The sequence below is a fragment of the Camelus dromedarius genome, chromosome 4 (genome assembly GCF_036321535.1).
Source record: "Camelus dromedarius isolate mCamDro1 chromosome 4, mCamDro1.pat, whole genome shotgun sequence".
Classification (NCBI taxonomy): Eukaryota; Metazoa; Chordata; class Mammalia; order Artiodactyla; family Camelidae; genus Camelus; species Camelus dromedarius.
In genome coordinates, this window is record NC_087439.1 from 93587251 (window position 1) to 93608332 (window position 21082).

At 56.2% G+C, this 21082-nt stretch overlaps 1 protein-coding gene across 3 annotated transcripts in view; it reads left to right on the plus strand.

Moving 5' to 3' along the window:
* SH3BP4 (SH3 domain binding protein 4) overlaps window positions 1-21082 on the plus strand; it is an 82252-nt gene that overhangs the window by 25300 nt on the left and 35870 nt on the right. The window contains exons 2-3 of one of the 3 annotated variants that reach the window (XM_064485281.1): window positions 10360-10435; window positions 10556-10710. The gene's annotated coding sequence lies outside the window, so the exon portion shown is untranslated. Of the gene's footprint in view, window positions 1-54; window positions 488-10359; window positions 10436-10555; window positions 10711-21082 lie in introns of those variants that run through there. The other 2 variants (XM_064485279.1, XM_031452454.2) reach the window with 2 other exon arrangements.

Below are 21082 nucleotides of genomic sequence, written 5' to 3' on the forward strand. Positions count from 1 at the left end.
CAGGGGGCCCAGGTTTAGCCAATAAAAATGCATGACACCCTAGTTCATTGGATATCCTTACGCTAATACAGGTGTTTGTTGTGTATCTGAAATTCAGATTTAACTGAGTGCTCTGGATTTTACCTGGAGACCCTAACACCCATCTCCCCCTGGGGATGCTGTGTGGTCCGTGGTCTCCATCTCACGGTGCCTGGGTCTCTCCCGGGAGGAGGGGCGTAGCCTGCTCTTGGCCGGCTGCTCACACCTGTGGCTTCTCGAGATTTCTCCACTCTTGTGTTTGGACCCTTCCTCGTGCCGGTGCTGGGTCAGCTGCTCCCCCCGCTGTGGTACGACTGGTCGCCACGCAGTCATGGGTGGTGCTGTGCCCATTTTATGGATGGAGAGCGTGCTGGAGGGCTGACACCTGCCCAGCGGCTCAGAGCTCGTAAACCTCAGCGTCTCCCGCTCCGCCCCACGGAGCCCGGAAGCTGGAGGGCACTGGAGAGAGGTAGCGTCTTCCTCCCTGGAGAACTGAGTGCTCGTCGGAGGCTCACGCGCAGGGAGCAGGAGGCATCACCAGCTCGCCCGGCCGGCCTGCCTGGAAGTGCCGCCCCTTAGTGGGGTGGGGGGGAGGCGGTGTCGCTGAGACCTGGAGTCGCAGGGCGGTGCGGGGGCCGTGGTCGAGCACAGGTCCTTGAAGCAGGTGGCGGGATGCTTTTGGAGGAGTTTTAGGGCGGTCAGCCAACTCAGCCAGAGTGAAGGGAATTGACAGTGGAGGCTGGAGGCGGGATAGGGCCAAACTGGGGACAGCCTTGAGCCGGGACAGGGAAGCCTGGCCCCCCAGGGGGGCTGGTGGTGGAGGGGAGACGGGTGCTTTGTGTTTGTGAGCAGAGGAATACTGTCTGAAGGTGAGGACGGTGGAGAGCTGCAGCTGGGCCTGGCTGGGAGACCCTTGATCATATACTCCAAAACCGGGCTGCAGATGCCAGGTACCTGGGGGACTTCCTTCATGTTCAGACATTAGAGCATCTTACCGGGTCCTGGGTGCAGCAGGTGCAGGGGCTGGGACGCAGCACTGAGCGACACAGGTGGGTTCCCACCCCATGGACCATATAGGTTAGCTTGTTTAAGATACAAAGGCTGATTCCTGGAGGGGATTCTAGTGCAGTTTCCTGAGTGTTCCAGGTGGTTCCAGGTGTCCAGGGTGAAGTCCTTGCCTTCCTGGAGCTTGTACTCTAGTGCAAGAGAAAGGAAATAAACAGATGGTAGACAGAGATTGTTGGGGTGATCCCTGAGGCCAGGTGCGGGGTTGGCATAAAAGCTGTGCTGTTTCTAGGAGGGTGTGTGGTAAGCTGAAGCATGGCCCCCAGAGAGAGTCACGTGCCAGACCTGTGAACGTTACTTTATATGACAAAAAGTGTGCTTTGCATGTCTGATTAATTGAAGGATCATGAGGGGGAACAATTACCCTGGAGATTTGGGATGGGCCCTAAATGTCATGGAGTGACAAGTGTCACTTTAAGAGAAAGGCAAAGGGAGATGTGACTGCAGAGGATGTCATCCTCTGTCCACATGGTGATGGAGACAGAGACGAGGGTGGTGGGCTTTGCAGATGGAGGAAGGGGCCACAAGCCAGGAATCCAAGGGGCTGCTAGGATGCTGGAAGGTGGAAAACACAGGGACATGGATTCTCCCTTTAGAGCCTCCAGAAGGAACCAGACCTGGCGGTACCTTGACTTTAGGCTGGTGAAACTGGATTCAGATTTCTGGCCTCCTGACTGTAAGAATAAATATTTTATTTTAGTTTTTTTTTTCAGGGGAAAGGGGGCTGGAGGTAATTAGGTTTATTTATTTAATTATTTTTTGAGTTAATTTTTTTCAAATTGAAGTACAGTCCATTACAATGTGTTGGTTTCTACAGCATAATGCCCCGATATATATACATATACATACACACACACACACACACATATATTTGATTATTTTTTAACAGAGTTACTGGGGATTGAACCCAGGGCCTCATGCATTCTAAGCACACACTGTACCGCTTGAGTTATACCCTCCCCTTCAAGAATAAATTGGTTTCAAGCCACCAAATTTGGGGCAGTTTGTTACAGCAGCCATGGGAAAGTCACACAGAAATCAGGGGTTTGAGGAGGGGACATTTGAGCCGAGCCCCAGATATAAGTGACTGGAGGTAGTCGAGCTTCCAGAAGGTGGTGGGGAGGGGGGCTTCCCTGCTGTTGTGTGGGCTGGGACCACGGGGCCTGAACCCGGATCCAGGCCCCGCTTAGGGTCAGGGACTCCTTGGGAACCATGAGCTCCGATGGCCTCCGGCTTGGACTGCATGTGTTTTTAATATAAGGATGTTGGGGGGGTGTCAATGCCCTTTGCTTTTTTCCGGATGTGGCTGAATATAAGTGTATCTTGTTAATGGAACGAAGTCCCTCCTGGGCTTTCTAAATTGGAGTTTCTAACAGCACAAAACAGCCCAGCGGCTCTGCCCAGAGCCGACAGGAATGAGCGCTGCTGTGACTCAGCCGTGCCTGTGTCTCAGCCAGAAGACCCAGTGGTCCGGTGCCAGTCTGACATTTGCGTTTGGTCTCGTTTAGGACTCCTGGAGGCAGAGCCTGAGGCCAGGACTTGGGGGCTGGTATTCTGGGGAGAGATGGTCTCTAGAAGCAGGAGTGGGGCCCGGGGAGGGGGAGATGAGGAAGTTGGGAAGCAAGTGCAGGGGCAGTTACTGAGCTCACAGTCACTGTGACGGCTGGGGCGCTTCTGTGCTGGGGGGCCCTCCCCGGGAATCATGAGACTGTGCCTGATAATTGTCCCTCTGGAGAACGGGGGCTGGGACACTGACCCAGGGCTGCCCTGGGGAGTGTGTCCCTGCAGGCTGAGCGAGGGTGGGAGCTTGGGGGCCTGTGATGAGGGCTGCACCCACCCATGTGGAGAGTATCTTGACAGCACAGTGAGGGGGCAACCGATTATACAGAGACCCAGTACAGCGTGGCCTTCACAAAACCCAGACTTGACTGTTCCCATGGGTCCTGGGAAAGGCAGACATTTCAGCCCCTTCCAGCAAGAGCCCCTTCCCCCAAGGTCTGTCTTCATAACTGTCAGCCATCAGTGTGGCAGGAGGTGTTCAGAAGATCGTGGGAGAAAGCTGAGATGTGCGGGGACTGATGGGAGCACGGAGGTAACACGCTCCTCCCTTGCAGAGGGGCTTCTGACCCCTGTGGTAGCATCCTCTCGGTACCTGTCGGAGCCCGCCCAGCCCAGGTGGTACCTTCCCCGTCTGGGAGCTCTCTCTCCGTCCTGTCCTGCACTCACACCAGCAGCCTTGTCTTGGCGTCTTCCGTCTCCAGCCTTGTCTGGTGGTTAGGGACCTGCTCTCTCACTTCCATTCTAAGGGGCAGGACCCATGTGTTCTATTTATCTTGGTCTCTCTGTAGCTTGCAAAGAACAGAGCCTGAGTGAGCATTTGTGAGATGACAGAGTGACCTGTTGACCCTAACCTCAGGTCCCACAAAACCAAATGAGCACCAGCCAGGAGAGCTTGACCTGTGTTTAGCTGTGTTAACCTTTCACGCCTAATTGGTGGTTGCTTCTGACAAAGGTAAGGGTAAGTGCATACCTCGAGCAGGCCCTAGGTGGAAGGACTAATTTAGTCATAGGGATGCAGATGGCTCTGTTGGGGAGGGAGGGGTGGGGGACAGAACCTACATTTCATGTCCCAAATTACTCCCTGGACTGGGGTGTTCTGACCAGGACCTGATTCCACACTTGTTCACTTGTTTCAGCCTGTAGTTTGGAGCCAGAGGATCAGAGGGAAATGACCCGTTGGAGCCGCGCCCTTTGCTCATCCTTGCTGGGGGGGGGGGGGTCATCCAGTTCTATGTCCACCAATGCAGACGTCTCCCAAAATGCACACCCGCCCATTGGATTGGTTTCTTTAAGTTTACATTTAAAAAAACAAACAAACAAAAACAGGTAAAAAAATTTTTGAAGGTTGCATTTTTTTTAAACATCTTATTAAAAAAAGTAGGACATTACCCTGCATTTCTGGATAACATGTTGTGAAGAGATCTCCCGATGAAGAGATTTGGAAACTGAGAATTCATTTTGGGGAAATAAATAAAAATACAGAGCGCTCCCCTTACAGTGTGATTCAGGTCTCAGGCTTCAGAAGATGCTTGTTGCCGCGATTCTGTTTCTGCCCCAGTCTCTCCATGTCTTTGAGGATCTGGCTTGTGATCGGAAAGTGGGGGGTGGTCTGTGATACACAACAGATGAGCAGATTGCGAATCATTGAAAGTAATACTTATACAGGAAGCATCCCGCCCTTTCTCCAGCAGCTTGGCCAGGCTTTCTGAACTGAATGTTGCAGCCAGTCCAACAGCGAGGCGGGCGGAGGCCCCAGCCCGCGTTGTGAAGGTGAATGGGGAAGGGGCCTCCTGAGGGCCCTGGTCGGGGGAGTCAGGCCCGGAAGGGGATTGGGCTCAGCTGGAAAGGCCCGCTTGGGTAGCTCCAGCTGCACTGCCCCTGCTCCTGCCTCCTTCACTGTTGCTAAGCTGAGAGGTTGCCGGGGTGAAGGGTTGACCCCCAGGGCAGGTGGGGCAGGTGGTCCTAATCTGTGGCGGGTCTGTCTGAGGTCAGGGAGGAGCAGGCAAAAAAGAGGAAAGCATATACCCTGGCGTGGAGCGGAGAGCCCTGGTTTACGCTGGAGGACATCGAGGCCCGGGGCAAATTGGGTCATTTAGCGAAGTCCGTCAAGCCAGGAGAGGGAAGAGCTGAAATGGGGACCCACGGGATCGACTGGGGAGCATCTCAGAGGCCCCCATTTCCTTCTGCCTCCCCCTACGCGGCAGCTCCCACACCCGGTGCCCTGGCTGGTACTGGCCCCGTTTATTCCCGTGAAGAGGCGACAGGTCAGAATCAGAAACCTCAGGAAAGCTCTCCTCCATCAGCTTTGAAGTGGAGGTTGTTAAGACATTGGCCTTAGACTTCCAGCCCCGCTGGGAGCCCAGAATTGTGACCCAGCTCAGATTGTAAAACTCCCTAAGTAATTGGTCAGCGAGTGGAAAAAGTTAGTCGAAGCCTGAAAGAATCAGAACTTCTTTTTAATGGGAAAAGCCAGTGTCCTCGGACCTTCCGGCCCTCCTGACGTCGAGCGGAGGTCCTTCTGCGTGTGGGCTTGACGGCTGTGTCTGGCATGGACCACGGCCTGGTGCACCCTCCTGGTTTCAGGCTTAAATTCAAGCAACAGCACACAAAGCCCAGTGAAGCAGTCTGAGTCCAGTCTGAGTCTGAAGTTTTATTATTTTTTTCCTAAACGTTTGACGTGGTTTAGTTTGCCGGCCTTTGTTTAAGTGATTCCCTTTTATCGAGTCTTTGATGAAATATTCAACGTGACTCGTCCTGGAAGCTGCTCGCCGCACAGAATAATTTGTGGAATAATTAAATCCATAAAAATGTCCGTAGCCAGGCCCACCAGCTCCATCTAGTAGGAGCAGAAGCCCAGAGGAGGAAGAGAAAGCAGCCTTCTGGCCACAGGTGTGGGCGTCCACGCATCCAGCAGAGCGTGAGCACGGGTAACCCAGCGCCCCTTCCTCACGCACAGACGGAAGCCTCCACCCTCTGCCTTGCTCTGCTGGGGAGGCAGGACGTTCAGAAGCACCGGCCACACACAGTGAAGCAAAGCAGCGCCTGGGTACCGCGTCAGGCACCGGGTAGGAGCCCACAGACGTGCAGGGTGAGAGGGTGGATGATGTGCAGGCGAAACCACTGGGGGCGTCTGGTTTGTGTGTCTCCATAACCCCTTTCTGGTGCTTCATATTCAAAATAGCATCAATCCAGGGGAGAGGAAAGGGTCTTCCTTACCACATGGTCAACAAATTATGAAACGTTATGAAATTTTAGGAGAGGGTAGGTGACTGCCCTCTCTGTTCCGTGTAAGAAAATTTCGCCCCGTAAGGCAGGTGAGATTTCAGACACGTTCACTCAGCCACATCACCCACCACACACCTAAATACTGTTTCAGTGAACAGTTTTACTAGTGCTTACTTTCTTAGCGCTGAATCCGAAGGTCAGTCTGCAGAAGGGTGATGTTTCTCAGCTTTGTAAATCGGTTGCCTTGTAAGTTTCTTCTGTAAACGATGAAAAAACAAGGGTGAAGTTCGTGGCTGGGTGATGGGACCTCGGTCTGCCCTGAGCATCATTTGCAAAGGGACCAATCGATCGCGCCGACCCACGCTGGGGGACCGATGGTATGCATTTCAGCTTTGTGGCCCGTCAGGTGTCCGGGGCGGCCCCTCTATGTCGTCTCTGCATGAAAGAACCATAGACAAAACGTAAAGGAACCGGTGTGGCTGTGTTCAGTCGAACTGTATTCCCGGACACCACAATCTGAGCTTCATACAATTTTGATGTTTGTTTCTCCAGCTACTGAAAAATACTCTGTGTTCATGAGCAGAGACAGGCGGCGGGCGGGCCTTGGCTCTGCTTTGCGCTTTAGCGCTGCCGCTTGGTGCTTTCCAGGTACGGTTTTCAGGTTTGGTGGGGCAAGGATGGGAGGAACCGATTCCTGCCGGGGGAGGTTCCAGTCTAGATACTGGCAGATGCCGGATGTAAGGGATGCTTAGGCCGCTGGAGCCATACGTGTCCATCGTGATGGTTGGGAACCTAAGAACAGGCCTAGAAGTTCTCCAGCTTCCCCAAAGCCACCCCGGAATCACTTCTCCGCCAGCCCTGAGGAGCTGTGCTGGGCGTACGCGAGGACAGGGCCGGCAGGCACCTGCTGAGGCTCCGGAAATGAAGCCCGAAGGTTTGGGTGTCCGGGGAGGCTCGGCCCCGCAGCCTGGACACCTCCTGTCTTGTGGGGCTAACGCAGGCTGACCCGAGGTCCAGGCGGATGACGGTTCACAGAGCGTTTCTGAATCCGTCCCTTTCATGGCAGCTCCGGAGATGGGAGAATTCCTTCCCCCGTTTTGCAGATGGGGTGTGTTGGTTTGCTAGGCAGTCATAACAGGCCCGCAGGTTGGGTTCTTAAACAACAGAAATTTATCGTCTCCCAGTTCTGAAGGCTGGACATCTAAGATCGGGTATCCGCAGGATTGGTTCCTTCTGAGACTGTGAGAGAGAAGCTGTTCCAGACCCCTCCCCTGCTTCTGTGCTCTGCTAGCCTCCCTTGGCGTTCTGTAACTCTTAGAAGCGTCACCCTGACTCCATCCTTCATCTTCCTGTGTGTGCACCTGCCTCCAGGTTTCCCCCTTGTAGCGACACCACTGATACTGGACTTGGATTCACCCTACGACCTCATCCTAACTTGATTACCTCTATAAAGACCTGATCTCCAAACAAGGTCATGTTCTGGGAAACTGGGGCCTCAACATATGAATGGGAGGGAGGACAGGTCCATCTGTCACACAGGGGAGGTGCTGTAAAGAATAGCTGAGTGTCTTTGGGGGGCCGTCCTGGGATGAGAATTGAGGGCGAGGTTGTCATCTCTGTCTTTGAATGAATAGAGTTGCCTGCCTGGGTTTCATGCGCCTCTTATTGGCCAAGATTGTGGGCTGTTGACAGAACAGCCGCTAAGTGATGCATTAAGGCGACATGTGTGCTGTTCCCACTGGACTCTACTCGTGTCTCCACTGGAGTCTCATTTGGAGGCTCTGGAAGACAACAGAATTTTCCCAGCTCTGCTCTTTGACAGCTCTGTAGCTCTTGGAGATTTCCCCCAAACTTTGGCTAAGAAAAACGTGGATGTGTATGGACATTTAATAGAAAATTCAGGGAATTAGGCATCTTTTAGGCTCCAGGGCTTTGTGCTAACTTGATCCACACACACTAAGTCATATGTCTTCTTTTGGGACCATCAGAACGGATGGGCCCACTGGTTCACAGTGACTCCTTCCCTTGGTTGAAAGACCACGCCCCTCTCCTCTTAGGAAAGCTGGTCTTTTTGCAGAAACCCAGGGCTTCCAGAGAGGTAGAGCATGGACCTGGTCCTGTCCACCTACCCCTCACCCCAACCCTGGACCTTACGGGCACGGCCATTCACAGCCTGAGCTGTGAACACAGGTCCACGTGTGCATCTGTCCCCGCCCACAGCCCACCACAGCAGCGATGTCGGCCTGTAAGGGCTGTGCATTTCCCCGTCACCCCTGTCCAGGGAACCCCCCAGGGATCCGTGGGAGGGAAAGCCGCTCAGCTTCAGGGCTGCGGGCTGGAAGCAAAGCTCCCCACCTACAGAGCCCACTGGAGTAAGCAACAGAAAAGGCCAGTGGCCTGCAAGGCCCATTCCTAAAATGCTGAGTGACCTGGCACCTAAGGATACGGTGAAGAAGGGTGTCATGAGTGGACTGTGAGGAGGAACATACCTCTCTCTTCTTAAAGGCTCAGCGGGTGAGCAGTCTGCTGTTCCTCATCACGAACCATTCTTCTGCGTCTGGGAGGTGGGCTTCAGGGTGGGAGATAATGCAGGCGCAGGCGGCCGGGGCTGCTGGCCACATGGAGATGCTGGCCACATGGAGATGCTGTCTCCAGGGAGGCTCCACGGCCTTACCAGCCCCTGACCCCTCCTCACCCTCCTCGAAGGATCTGCAGAGGGATCCGTGCAGAGGTAAGAAGCTCAACAGTGTTGGCACCTGGTCGGAATGTAGGTTAGCAAGTCCCACTCCCCGGGGCTGGGGTCTGCAAAGGGAAGGAGACACCCAAGTTCTTAGCTAGGCTGGGATAGTGACTTAACTTTTTTTTTAAATTAAAAAAATGCATATTCTACTCAGCACAGAACGCGCTGGAAAGTTTAGAGAAGCCCAAAGCAGCAGGAAAACACCGTAAACCCAGTTCTGAGAGGCCACCTCTGCAGTATTTCACTGCCCCAGGCCTTTTCAGAACCTTCCCCCCTTAATACGATGAGGTTCTCATTTGTTCTGTCTTGACAGAACCTTTGGGGGACCGCGAGCCCTCCGATGAACACCCCGAGTTCCTGGGACCCACGAGCAGCAGTGTGGATGCACCCAAAATCCACGTGCTGGGTGGACGGACAGCGGCCTTCGCTTCCCGGGGCCTGAACATCCCCTCAGCGCCCCGCCGTGTCTCATCTTCTCAGGATCTGAATCTTTCCTGTCACATTCGAATCTATTTCCCCAGGTTGTTGCCTTTTTCGCAGCATTTATTGGTTTCAGGGGAGTTTCCCTTCTGCCTCTGTGGCTTCATACACTGCTGGGACGCTTAGATTGGCCTCTCCCTCGGGAGCAGCAGTCCACACACTGGGTTTTCTCTCTCCTGTCGGTTGACTTCCTTCCGGGCCTCCTCTCCCTCCCTCGGCCCGCCTCTGTGCGTCTGGACTTCATCGCACTGTGGGAGCCCCCAGGGAACGGCGTCCCAAGCCCAGCTGGCTGTCCCAGTGTCTTGGGGAGCAGCTCTTTCCTCTTGGGCCATGTGAGCCGTTCAGGGGGATGAGGGTCTGTTCCCGGCTGTCTGTTCCGGGAGAGGGTGTTGATTTAGGCAAAGTGTCCGGGATGAAATTTCCACCCCCATTTCACAACGCGACGAGGTTCAGGGCTCCCGTAAAGCCGCGGGCAGCTCCGGTCCTCCCGTCCAGAAGGTCAGCCTGGCGCGGATGCTGACAGGGCCGTCGCGCGGCCGTGGTATCTTCAGTCTCTGGCCATCACCATCCTTGTTTAAGGGATCTGTCAGACGCCTTAGTAACCGCCTCTCGAGTGGCCGGCGACTGGGGAGGCCAGGCGTCTGGAATGCGTCTTTGGGGTTTTAGCTGATGAGGTTATTCTATTCTGATGAGCTCTCACTGCCAGACTTTGCAGCCAAGTAGCCGCAGGTGAGGGAAGATGACACAGCACTGGGGGGGGAAGCAAATAAGGCCTTTGTGCCCCGCGGGGCTTCCAGAAACCAGCTCTGACGGGCTTCCAGAAACCAGCTCTGACGCGGGTCGCTGTGCAGGTTTGCTGGGGCGCACTCTTGGGTCAGCCCCCCTTGGAAGGGCAGGGTGGGCAGAGGGAAGCCCTCAGAGACCTCACAGGCGTTGGCCCTGGGCCAGCCCTTCCCACTTCTCGGGGCGGGGAGGGACTTCCTTTTACCCCTGCATGGCCGCCCAGGGCGCGGCCGTGACCTGGGGGAGGGCCTCTTTCCAGGAGGCAGTTGTAGGAAGGGCCTTTCTGCCGGCCACGCTGGGACGGGGAGGGGTCTACAGGGCCTGGGGGCCACATTGTAGCTTCCACCGCCGTCCTTATCTTCTAGATAAATGCAGTTTGGAACATACTTTGCTCTGGGGTGGAAGAGCTGTCCGGGGAAAGACGGAAATGAGTTCTCCAGCTGCACAGGACTCTGAGTCTTAGTCCCATTTCCCCTTCTGTCTTGCAGCACCCCCCTTCTCCGGACAGAAGGCCGGGTCCTGGGACTTGTCCTCTGACGTCGGGGAGCTGGGGGCCCGTTGCAGGTAAGAAACACAGACGGGGCAACTGGATGAGTAGCGGGACCGAGGCCTGCTGAGCAGAGGGGCTGTGTCATGACTGAGGGGACCAACCTGTGTCAGGTGACGGCCCCATGTGCTCTGCAGGGTCACTCAGGAGGGAGGAAGAAGTCGCTTCTCGTGACCCTCCTTGGCCTCTCTCGGCACCACACCATCTCCCTCCCGGCCCCGTCTTCACATCCTCGTCAGCTTCCAGTGTCCCCACACATGAAGGGCAGATGTCACTGGTGTGCCTGGCACCGGTGAGTTCCCAGAACAGTCCCTCATTTCCGTTTACCTGTGTGACTTCCCTCTTTGTGGCCACCGGTGGAATGTTCTTGCTCTCCCCAGAAACCAGCTGGGCAGCTTGTCTGTCCTCCGCCCTGACGGCTGTGGGACGGAGCCCAGGTTGGCTGTCCTGTGGTGTCTGCACAAAGGAGTTATTATTAAAACGAAAGAGGTTTTGAGTTTCCCAAACAATGGCCTCTGGTGTGAGATGCCCTGCCCTTGGAGAGTCCGGTAGGGGTGTGTCCTTGGAAGGAACAGTGGCAGAAGGTGTTCAGAGGAAGCGTTAGCCAGTGTCCAGGAAGAGCTGGAGGCATTCAGCCTCCCCTGCAGAAGGGAGAGCGAGTGGTGGCCTGGCAGAATGTTCTAGGATGTTTTCAGGACCTTTTTTTATTTCCAGCCGAAGGAGATGATTGAGTGACTGATTGATTGATTTAATGGAGGTACTGGGGTTAAACCCAAGATCTCATGCATGCTAAGCACGCGCTCTGTCACTAGGGCTGTGCCCATCCCCAGTTCGGGTTGTCCTTGAAATCACGCACATCTTCTCCTCAGATGGGGGAAGATGATCCGGATTTTGTTACAGCGTTCTCCACTCCCCACCTTTCCTATCACATCTCTTGTTCTCCTGGTATCAGCACAAACTTCTGGACAGAAAGAATGCTTTGGGATGTCTGCCTGGGACAACCTGGGCGCTTTTAATCGCGCTGTGAGGAATTTAGGAGTGTTCTGGTCTCAGAGTCAGTCCTCACCCCGCTGAGGTCTTAGAGACTTAAAATGCCTCTGCCCTGGAAGGGGCCGCCAGCAGCCCTGGCCCTGCAGGCTGCGGTCTGTCTGGGTTGCGGTGAACGCAGGGGAAGCCAGGCAGATTCCTAGCATTCTTTCGGACTGGCATGGGCCGGAATGCTGGGGTTTCTGAAATCAAACAGCAAGTGTACAGCTTGGTCCTCCTCTGTGGATAAACCCAGCGGACACCAGTGGTGGTGTGACATGGCTCCCCATCTGACCCCCACCTGACCCCACCTCTGGGTTTGAATTTGGGGTTCAGCTTGGCCAGTTCAGGCCCCCTCCTGAGCAAGGCAGGAGGTCAGTGGGGGGTGGGGCTGCCTGGGACCCCGCTCCAGCTCCAGCAGGTCCCTGGGTGTCACTTATGTGGCTTACTTTTTCTGGCACTGTGCCAGCATTCCCGGGGCAGCAGGACCTCTGGGCAAAGGAAACCGGAGGGTTGAGATGAGTCAGAACAGTGCCCGCAGTCCCCACCTTGTCCTTAAGGGCTCCGGGTAGCCTGGAGAGGGAGGTGCTCCTTTGCTGACATGCCTTTGGGGGACATTTAGGGGCGGGGACCTGCATCTCTCAGCATTTAAAGAGACCAGCCCCTGGCTGTGGCCAAGATGGGAACTTGACACATTTGGCCGATTTTTGTGGGGTTTTTTTCCCTCCAGAAACATAAATGCGTTGTTTTCCCTCTGCTTCTTAACGTTCAAGATACGATTTGTCTCAAGTTCACTGTGAGGCAGAGCTTGTGCGGGCTTCCGTTCCTGTGCCTTCTGCGGGCGCCTGTGTTGTGTCTGCACGTGACCCCATCAGCGCGGGGCCTGAGCCTGCCGTTCTCACCGCCGGAAAGAGTCCATTCAAGTGCCCAGGGGTGTTGCTGGTGGGCCAGGGGAGGGAGCGGAAATGATGCCCAGCGCTAGTTCTCTGTGAGGCCAGTGTGGACCACCAGAGTGACCGGCAAGAGGCAGATGTGGCCCGGCAGCCCCCTGGGGTGCGTGCCAACCAAGGACGGAGCTCAGCGGGGGGGGGGGGGGGGCCAGGGCCCCGAGGCCGAGGCTGGTTCCCACGGGCTGCCGACGGCCCTGGAGGCTGGCACGAGCTCCAGCCTCGGGGCCCCATGCCCTGCGTGTTGCACCTCTCAGCCCGCGGACACTCCATACGCCTTGCCCATGTTACGGACGAGAAATGGGGCTCAGAGTACCTCGTTCAGGTTCAAGTTCAGAGGGTTATAAATAAGCCTGTGTGCATGTTTCCTTGCTGCCTCCCCTTACCTGGCGCCTGGGAGGGCACATGAGCTACGTGGGCAGGTATCCCCAAGTCCAGCTCCGGCCAATAGAAGTCAGTTTTGAGCCACAAACATGAGCCATGTAGATAATTTTTTAGAGTAAAACTCAAGAAGTGAGATTAAATCTTTTTCTCTTAGAACTATAGATTTACTTAAAACAAGGACACTGTTAAGGAATGAGCTGAATGACCTTCAGGGATGGGGCCATCCAGCGGCCCGGCCTCGTCCACTCTGCACTCTGGAACGGGGACGGACTCTGGCCGGGCGCCCTCGGCCTGGACCACATGGATAATCACGGACAAATTCTTGCTTTTCAAGGGTTACTTTTTAGGCTGAGGATCTCCGTTTTTTCCCATTGTGCAGGTTTTTTGGCTTTGTTTCTGGTTGAGCATTCAGTTAACAATTTAAAGTGTGCAGGTTGATTGGCATTTAAGTGCCTTCAGTGTGACGTGACCCCCACCTCTCTCTGGTCTCAAAACTTTTTCGTCACCCCAGGAAAACACCCCCTCCCCACTAAGTAACTGCTCCCATCACCCCCTGCCCCCATGCCCTGGCAATCAACCACTAATTGTTTACTTTGGAGGTTGAACTGGGCGCCAGCTGTTTGTAGGGGAGATCCTGGCTTTCTTGTGTCCCTGGGACAGAGCAATGAAGGCCAGCATCCTTAAAGCCAGCATGACGCCCAGGCCTGCTTGGACTTGGACGCTAGCCAGATGGTGCAGAAGCACCGAGCTGCACCTGCCCAGGCCTGCCCGGCCCTCTGGAGGTCAAGTCTGACATCACAGTGGTCAGCAGGTGTTTTACCAGCAGGGAGGGGGACCCGGCCTCTCATCACCTGAGTGTGGGGCAGCTCTCAGCCTCCTTCAGCACCTCCGCATTGCTGTGCCTCGATAAATAAAGGCTGCAGTTGACTGTGAGTGAGGTCATGTGGCACCAGCAGGAAGCCTGGGGAATGCGGGCAGATGAGAAACCTGACCCGCACTTCAGCAAGGCGTTCAACTAAAAAAGGCACCTGCATTCTTAAAAGCCTTGTGGTTTAGTCTCTCAGTCTCATCACCCTTCTCAAAGCAGGCACGTCATGAGGACAGATGAGACATTTTTGATATACTCAAGGCCCAGGAGATAAAAGATGTGAGTCAGAGAAAGATTCCACCGTTGTTTATTTCAAGAGCCTTCCCATCTCTTGCCGCAACCTGCTTAGACTACAGAGAACTTCCCAGTCTGATCAGAAACCCTCGCTTCCCTGCCTCTGGCCTGAGTTTTGTCCTTTTAGTGTTAGTGTTAGTTCCTTATTTATAGTTGGCTGGGCCGGTTGCAATTTAGGAAGGACAGAGTGTGTTTCATTCTTGGGTCAGAAAAATGTCTGCGCAGAGAGCGTATAGTCTTGATCTTTTCTAAGCACAGGCAGATTCCGATTATGGGCACGTAAGCATTATGCATCAGTTTCCTCAGACTTTGGTTTCCTCATCTGTGAAAATGGACCCAGTCTCAAAAGATTCTCAAAGATCAAAAGGAATCAAATATGCACCCTAACTGGCTCAAGAGAAAAAACTGGGAGGATTATTGGAAAGATCCAGAGGGGAGCCCAGCGGATCGTAGGGGACCCGGGAACCAGGCTGTGAGGAATGAAGCTGCTCTTAGGGTGGAATTGCACGTCCCCCCGCCTGTGCTTCTCGCTGACACCTGGCCTTCGCGGCTCAGCCAGGGCCCAGCAGCCCTGTGCTGGACCTGCCCCAGGCCACTTGCTCCTTTCCCAGCGCCCTGCTCTTAGAAGCAGGTTGGGCCGCTCGCTCTTTTGAGCCAGTGCTCAGTTGCTGCAGACAGCGGATTGGCTCACTGGTATGTGGTATCCATCTCTGATCCATCGGAGGGAGGGGACAGGGCCCCGGGGTGTCCAGGCTGGGGGCAAGCCTGGGCCAGGCAGTGATACTCCCAGGAAAGTGAGGAGGTGGCATGTGTTCATCCTCTCCTGAGCTTTATGCAGACTTGCCACCCTCCCTTCCTCCCTCTCCCGTCTTCCCTCCTTCCCAGCCTCCCTGTTTCCTTCCCTCCCTCCTTCTGAATTTGCCACAACCCCACCAGCCGCCCCGGGCCCCCCTCTCCTGTGTCTATACTGCGGGGCCCTGAGCATCAGTCACGTGGTTCCTCTGAACACGCAGCACGTGTGGCCAACGGGGATGCCCTGCCCCGGACGCTTCGCTTCCCGCTGTTTCTCAAACATGTCACCCTCCCGACTTCAGGCTGCTGCAGGGGCCCCAAAGGTCAGAAGAAGGATTCACACCACCCGCTGGCCAGAGTGAGCAATTTGGGGCCCTCTTCCCAAGAGGTCAGCAGCCGGCCTCGGGGAAGGCTGAGCAGAGGGACAGTCCTGGTTCCTCGAGGGTGCTCAGATGCTGTTTGGTAGGATGTCCCACTGAGATGCACCCGGTGTCTCCCCTCCGCTCTGTCCCAGTGGGAAGGGACCTGAGAGGTCGTGGGGCCGAGGTCTGCATTTGGTAGAGGAGGCGGCAGAGCAGGGCTGCTGTCAGGTCGGCCCACTCCTGTCGGCCCCGCGGGGTCCGCCTCTCTCTGTCCCTGGCTGTGTGCTGTGGCCCTGGCTCCGGGTAGACAGGACCCCCTATCTTCCTGGGCAGCCCTGGACTTCACATTCAGTAAACATAACTTGATTCTTTTTCTCCCCTCCTTCATCGTTGCCCATAAATCCTGTTTACACTTGTTTTCTGTGTGTGAGCTGGAATGTATAGCCTCATCTCCGCCTTTGGTTTTTGACGTAATTAATTGTAGAAAGTGTTGACTGATGCTCTAGGTCGGTCTGGGGTGTCCTCTGTTGGAGCACAGTGCTCTGGGCCTTGGCCCATTAAACAGAATCTTAACAACAGGTGTGTCGCCATGGGCCTTATGGACTTCTAGTGGTCCATTTAGAGGGTCCTCGAGACCCTGAAATGATAAGCCAAACTTTGCAGGAATAGGTGATTTACTAAAGCGATAGCCGACAGCCCTTATCAGATAGACTCCTCAAATGATCTGTGTCCTCAAAGCCCCTGACCTGGAGGAAGACCTGGGACTGGCTTGGAGATGAGGCCGGCTTGGGTCTGACCGAGGACCTGAACGCCTGCCTGGGCCAGAGCGCTCAGCCCAGACCGAGGTGAAACGCTTCTCTCCTGTATCTGGTCATTATTTCTGTTGCTTTTCATTCGGTCCAGGTGGTATTTGCTCCTTTACAGAATAGGGTAGACTTGGCTTATGAGAATCTTCTCTGGATTTTAGTTGATCCGGGGCTTGCTTGGACCCACAACTGAAAATCAGAAATGCTGTGTGGGTGGTTGACAGGCACCCAGGGTCCAGGTCACTAGCAGGCCGTCGGTGGGTCGCTGGAGAGAGCGGCCCCCTGAACCGTCAGGCTGCACGGTGTTCAGGTCTTGAGCGGCGTTGGAAGAGGAAATCATAAACCGACTCTCAGAGGCGGGTGGGTTTCTGATGAATGGCGCGTGTGGTCTGGGGCCCTCGTGGATTCGGCAGAAGCAGCTTCAGGGAGGAAATGTTTTTGTACAGTGTTTGAAGAGCTCTTCTGTAGGTTCCTTTTATATTTACATTTTGCAGAGCGCATTACAGTTTGCAAAGCTCTCCCCAACTCGGGCTTGCTCTTCTCCGAGAGGTGGGTCCGGCCAGATGGTCGTCAGGAGCCTCATTTTACAGACGAGGGAGCTGGTGCCCCAGGAGTGGAGCAGTGATTAAACGGAGCTCAGGTGAGCCTTCCAACCTCACACCAGCACCCGGATCCCCACAGCAGAAGACCTGGGACCAGCTGGTGGAAGGCTCGGCAGGGTTCTGGAACTGCCCGTTGGCGGAGCGAGTCGCTGGGCTGTAGCAGAGCCCAGGTGGGGCTGGATGGATGTCCAGCAGGAGTCCTTTACCAGGTTCCTGTCCGGCTGGGATCTCTGGATTTCAAAAGGACTTAATGTAACTTGAGAACCGGGCTTCCATCTGCCGGGGCATAAATATTTGTTGAGAGGCCGGTTTGCATGTGTTACTGGGAAATAGTTTGCCCTCCTCCGGATGCTAAGTGTCTGTAGGCAGTTTTTAGGGTACCGCACGTGAGTGGGCTTCAGAGTGAATCTCAGTGCGCTCCCGTTGATGGGGTCCTGGGGACGGGGTGTGGCTGGGTGGCGGGAGCCCACAGCAGCCCTCTTCTTGCCGTCCTCCGGGAAGGCTGGTGGGGCTGGAGGCCAGCATGACCGAGGCAGACTCCCTTCTGGCCGGGGTCTGGCCCTCAGACACGAGACTGGATTCTGCAAACCCAGGCCACGGAGGCCAGGCTCCCACTTTATCAATGTGATGTGAGGAAAGAGGATTCTTTGCCAGAGCTAATAGAGCAAGCGTCCTGGCTGAATAGTTTCTCTGGGGTGGGTGGGGGGAGTGCAGCAGGAGACCAGAAAGGGGGTCGTCAGCGGGAGGGGCAGCTGTGTGTGTTTGTTTTGACTAGAAGTCTAGTCAGTGTACAGTGCCGTGTCACTTTCCGGTGTACGGCGTCGTGTCTCAGTCACACGTGAACATGCGTAGATTCCTCCTCATCTTCTTTTTCATTATGGGTTACTGCAAGATACTGACTGTAGTTCCCTGTGCTTCGTGGTGGAGACTTGTTTGCCTGTTTTATGTACAGTAGTCAGTATCTGCAAGTCACAAACTCCCACTTTACCCTTCCCACCCCCTCCTCCCTGGTAACCCTACATCTGTTTTCGATGTCTGTGAGTTGTTTTATCTGTTGGGAAGAAGCCCCCTTTTCTGGGGGAGCCTTTTCCTCCCGCTTTACCTGTGTGGTTCTGGTGGGGCGTGGCCTGGACTCCGCAGCGAACCTGTCTGGGGGCGGATCTCAGCGACTGGACTGATGGCTGTGTGGCTCCGCTCAGTGGCCCGCTGTGGTGCCTCAGTTTGCTCACCTGCAGAATGGGAGTGGAACCGCAGTTAGGAGGTGAGGGGCTGCCAGCTGGGAGGCCTCGAGTCTCTGGACCCAGGCTGCCCCGGGGCCAGGCCCACCCTGTGCTTCCCGCAGCTTGATTTGGCTGCCCCAGTCCAATCTCATTGTTGCCTAGCACGTTTGCATCGGGTTTTTAGAGTCCTAAAAGCCACCCAGATGCCCTTGCTCCTGTCCCTACTTGGGGAGTGTCCTCCCAGTGCGCTGCGGCCTCCACAGTGTGCTGCAGCTCTGGGTCAGCACCCCTGACCAGCCCCTGCCTCCTGGCCGGGCCGGGTCCCAGTCCACCTTGATTCCTCCCATTGTGACTTCTCCCCCTTGCCGGACCCGCCCCGCTCCTGACTACGCGTAGGTGGTTGGGTTTTTTCTCCCTGTCCTGTTACAGTGTATTCTTGTTGGTAACAAGAATATGTCTCAGTGTGTACGATTTTTTTAAATAAAAGTATCTTTTCAGACTGTGTTCTGCACACACAGAACACTTTAGCCCCATTTGTGTGTCTTATGGGCTCATTTTAAAGTGTCCCAGTTTGGTTGACATGTGGTATAGTCACAAAGTTGTGCAACCACCATCTCTAACTCCAGACCATTTTTCCAACCCAAGAGGAGACCTGTGAGCAGTCAGGCGACACCCCTCCCTGCCCCCGGCTGCGGCAGCCTCCCGCCTGCTCACTGTCTCTGTGGATTTGCTGCTTCTGGGTAGGCTGTGAGTGGAACCGTCCAGCAGGTGACTTGTGGTGACTGTCTTCTTCCCCATGTTGTAGCGTTTTCAAGGCTCCCCGCCCCCGCCGCGGCAGCACGTGGCCGCGTGTCCTTCCTTCTTGTGTGAGCGGTGCTCCCCCGCAGGGAGACACCGCGCCGCGTAGGGCCGCCCACCCGTCAGGACGCTTGGGTCTGTGTCTGCCTCTGGCTGCTGCCAACAGTGCTGCTGGGAGTCATCATCCTTCGACTTTATCTTAATTTTAACTTCTCTCACCTAATTCTAACAGCTTCTGACTTAATTTTAAGAGCTGTCTTCTCTCATTTTCAGTCTCCTGTCGAGACCCCAAGCTTCACAGCCAGCTCCCTGCCCCCACCCGCAGGCCCGGCGCCGGTATCTGGTCCACCCCCGAGAGCCAGGGCTTGCCCTGGCATTGAGATCGCCCTTGGCACGGACCGGCTCGGGTTGCTGGCGCACAGAGGCTGGCTCGGTGCCGTGCACTGTGGAGACGAGACCCTCACCTGCGCGCTGAGCATCCCCGGCCAGGAGGTCCTGCTTCCCGAGGGGCGTCCACAGCAGCCTCGGCCAGGTGTTCCTGCAGGCGCAGTGCCGCGCGCACCTGCATCAGGACCACAGAGAGGCCTGCTGTGAGGACGCAGCCTCCCGGGTCTCCCCTGTGCTGGCTGCCGCGGGGCTGCCCCTCCTTCCCCTCCCACACCTGCAGTGGGGTCAGCCCGGGGCTTGACCTGGAACCAACCACTGCATCAAATGGGGTTCCCTTGCCTCCTGGGAGGACTGGCCAGTAGGACGGCCAGGCTAGAGAGGGAGAGACGGGGAGCTTGGGGCAGCCCCTCTCTGCAGCATAGCCTGAGATTCACCCTGGTCCCCCTGGTCTAGGGTCCCTGTCTCCCCAAGCTCCTTTAACTGTCTCCCCCTCCCTCCTGCTGTCATTGCCCCAGGGCGCTCCTGCACCCACCCACATCGCTGTCACCGTCCCTTTTCTAAACTTGACTCAAATGATGCTAAATCTGAGTGACAGCGAGCTGGTCCCTACCCGGTGGGGATGTCACGGCAGGGCCCGGGAACCTGCACTTCAACCTGACTGGCCCAGTCAGTTGCTGCCACTCTCAGCTTCCTTGGGTCCAGACTCCACACTGACCGCTCTTGTCCTACCCCCACCTTTTGGAGCATCTGTCCGAGGAGGCGCAAGGTGTGTACTGACGTCCAGATTTTGCAGGTTGAACACACATCTTATAGGCAAGCCATGGGAGGAGCAGGAGGGAGGAGAGCCAGTGCCTTTGACTTTGGGAAGGATCACCCGCCACAGGCCCCCTCGCACCCGAGTCCCTGGTGCCCTTACAGGGGCTGCAGTTGCAGTCCCGAGGTTGCATCCCCCAGTCCCCATCTGTGTCCCGGGAGGGAAGGGTCTTGACTTCCGGGTGGCAGGGAGCAGGTGCAGCATCCCCCTGGAGGGGAAGGGGGCAGCAGCTTAAGGGCCGTGAGGAGCCGGGCAGGGTGTTTGTAAGCTGAAAGGAAGGTGGTTCTTGCCAGCCTCCTCTCCCTGCACCAACCAGTGAGGAGCCCTGTGCTCTGCACCCCAGAACCACCGGGCTCTGGACTCAGGGCCCAGCTCACTCTGGGACGCCAGCCGGGGCAGCCGGCCTGGGCTTCTGCGGTCTCCCTTGTCTGTCCCTTCACAGCGCCAGTGTCACCAGGGGACGTCCAGCAGGTCTGGAGACGTTTCTGGTCATCACAGCTGAAGTCGCGGGGAGCTACTGGTGTCTAGTGGGTCGAGGCGAGCGTGATGCTGACCACTCTGCGACGCACAGAACACGCCCTGCCAGACACACACACACACACACACACACCCCCAGCAAAAAATGACCCGGCCTCAGATGTCCATAGTCCCAAAGTTGAGAAATGCTGCTTTATGGAAAAAATGTTCTGTTTCAACTGGAGAGCTGACTGGCTGGGGGAGATGGGTGGTGCCCTTGGCTCGGATGGGGATACAGGAGGCTGGGCATCCTTGCGTGGGGGGTGGGGAGCGGGTGTGCTGGACCCGAGGTGGTGGCGGGCCAGCCCGCGGGTGGGCAGGAGGTGCTGTGGAGACAGCGTTTGGGCGTCAGCAGAGACCAGGGGGCCCCATTCCCCCACTTCCGGGGGTGGCCTGGCTGTGACTAGCCTCCCTAAGGAGGATGCCCTGAGTGATGAGAGCAGAAGGGTGAGGGCGGACACTGGGGACACCGGACACTTGAGGGCAGGCAGAAGAGGAGAAATCTCGGACAGAAGGGGGAAGCACCAGCCATGGGGGTGCCAGGGAGACCCCTGCGAGACAGGCCTTGAAGGCCAGTGCAGAGAGGAGGAAGCTGTCCCTCTGGGAGGCCACACAGAGCACAGTGGTTAGAAAGCTGCTGGGTGAGTCGTGCTCAGGGAAGCGCCCTCGGGCTCCTGGGGCTTCGTCACAACCCCAGGGAGAACAGTGTGTCCGAGCCCCGAGGCGAGGGAAGCTGCCCCGGGGACGTGAGGGGAGGAGGAGAGGGGCTCAGGGGCTGTGGGGAGCCCGGCTGGGTGTTTGTCAGCAGACAGGAGGGCAGTCCTTGCCGGCCTCCTCTCCCCGCGCCA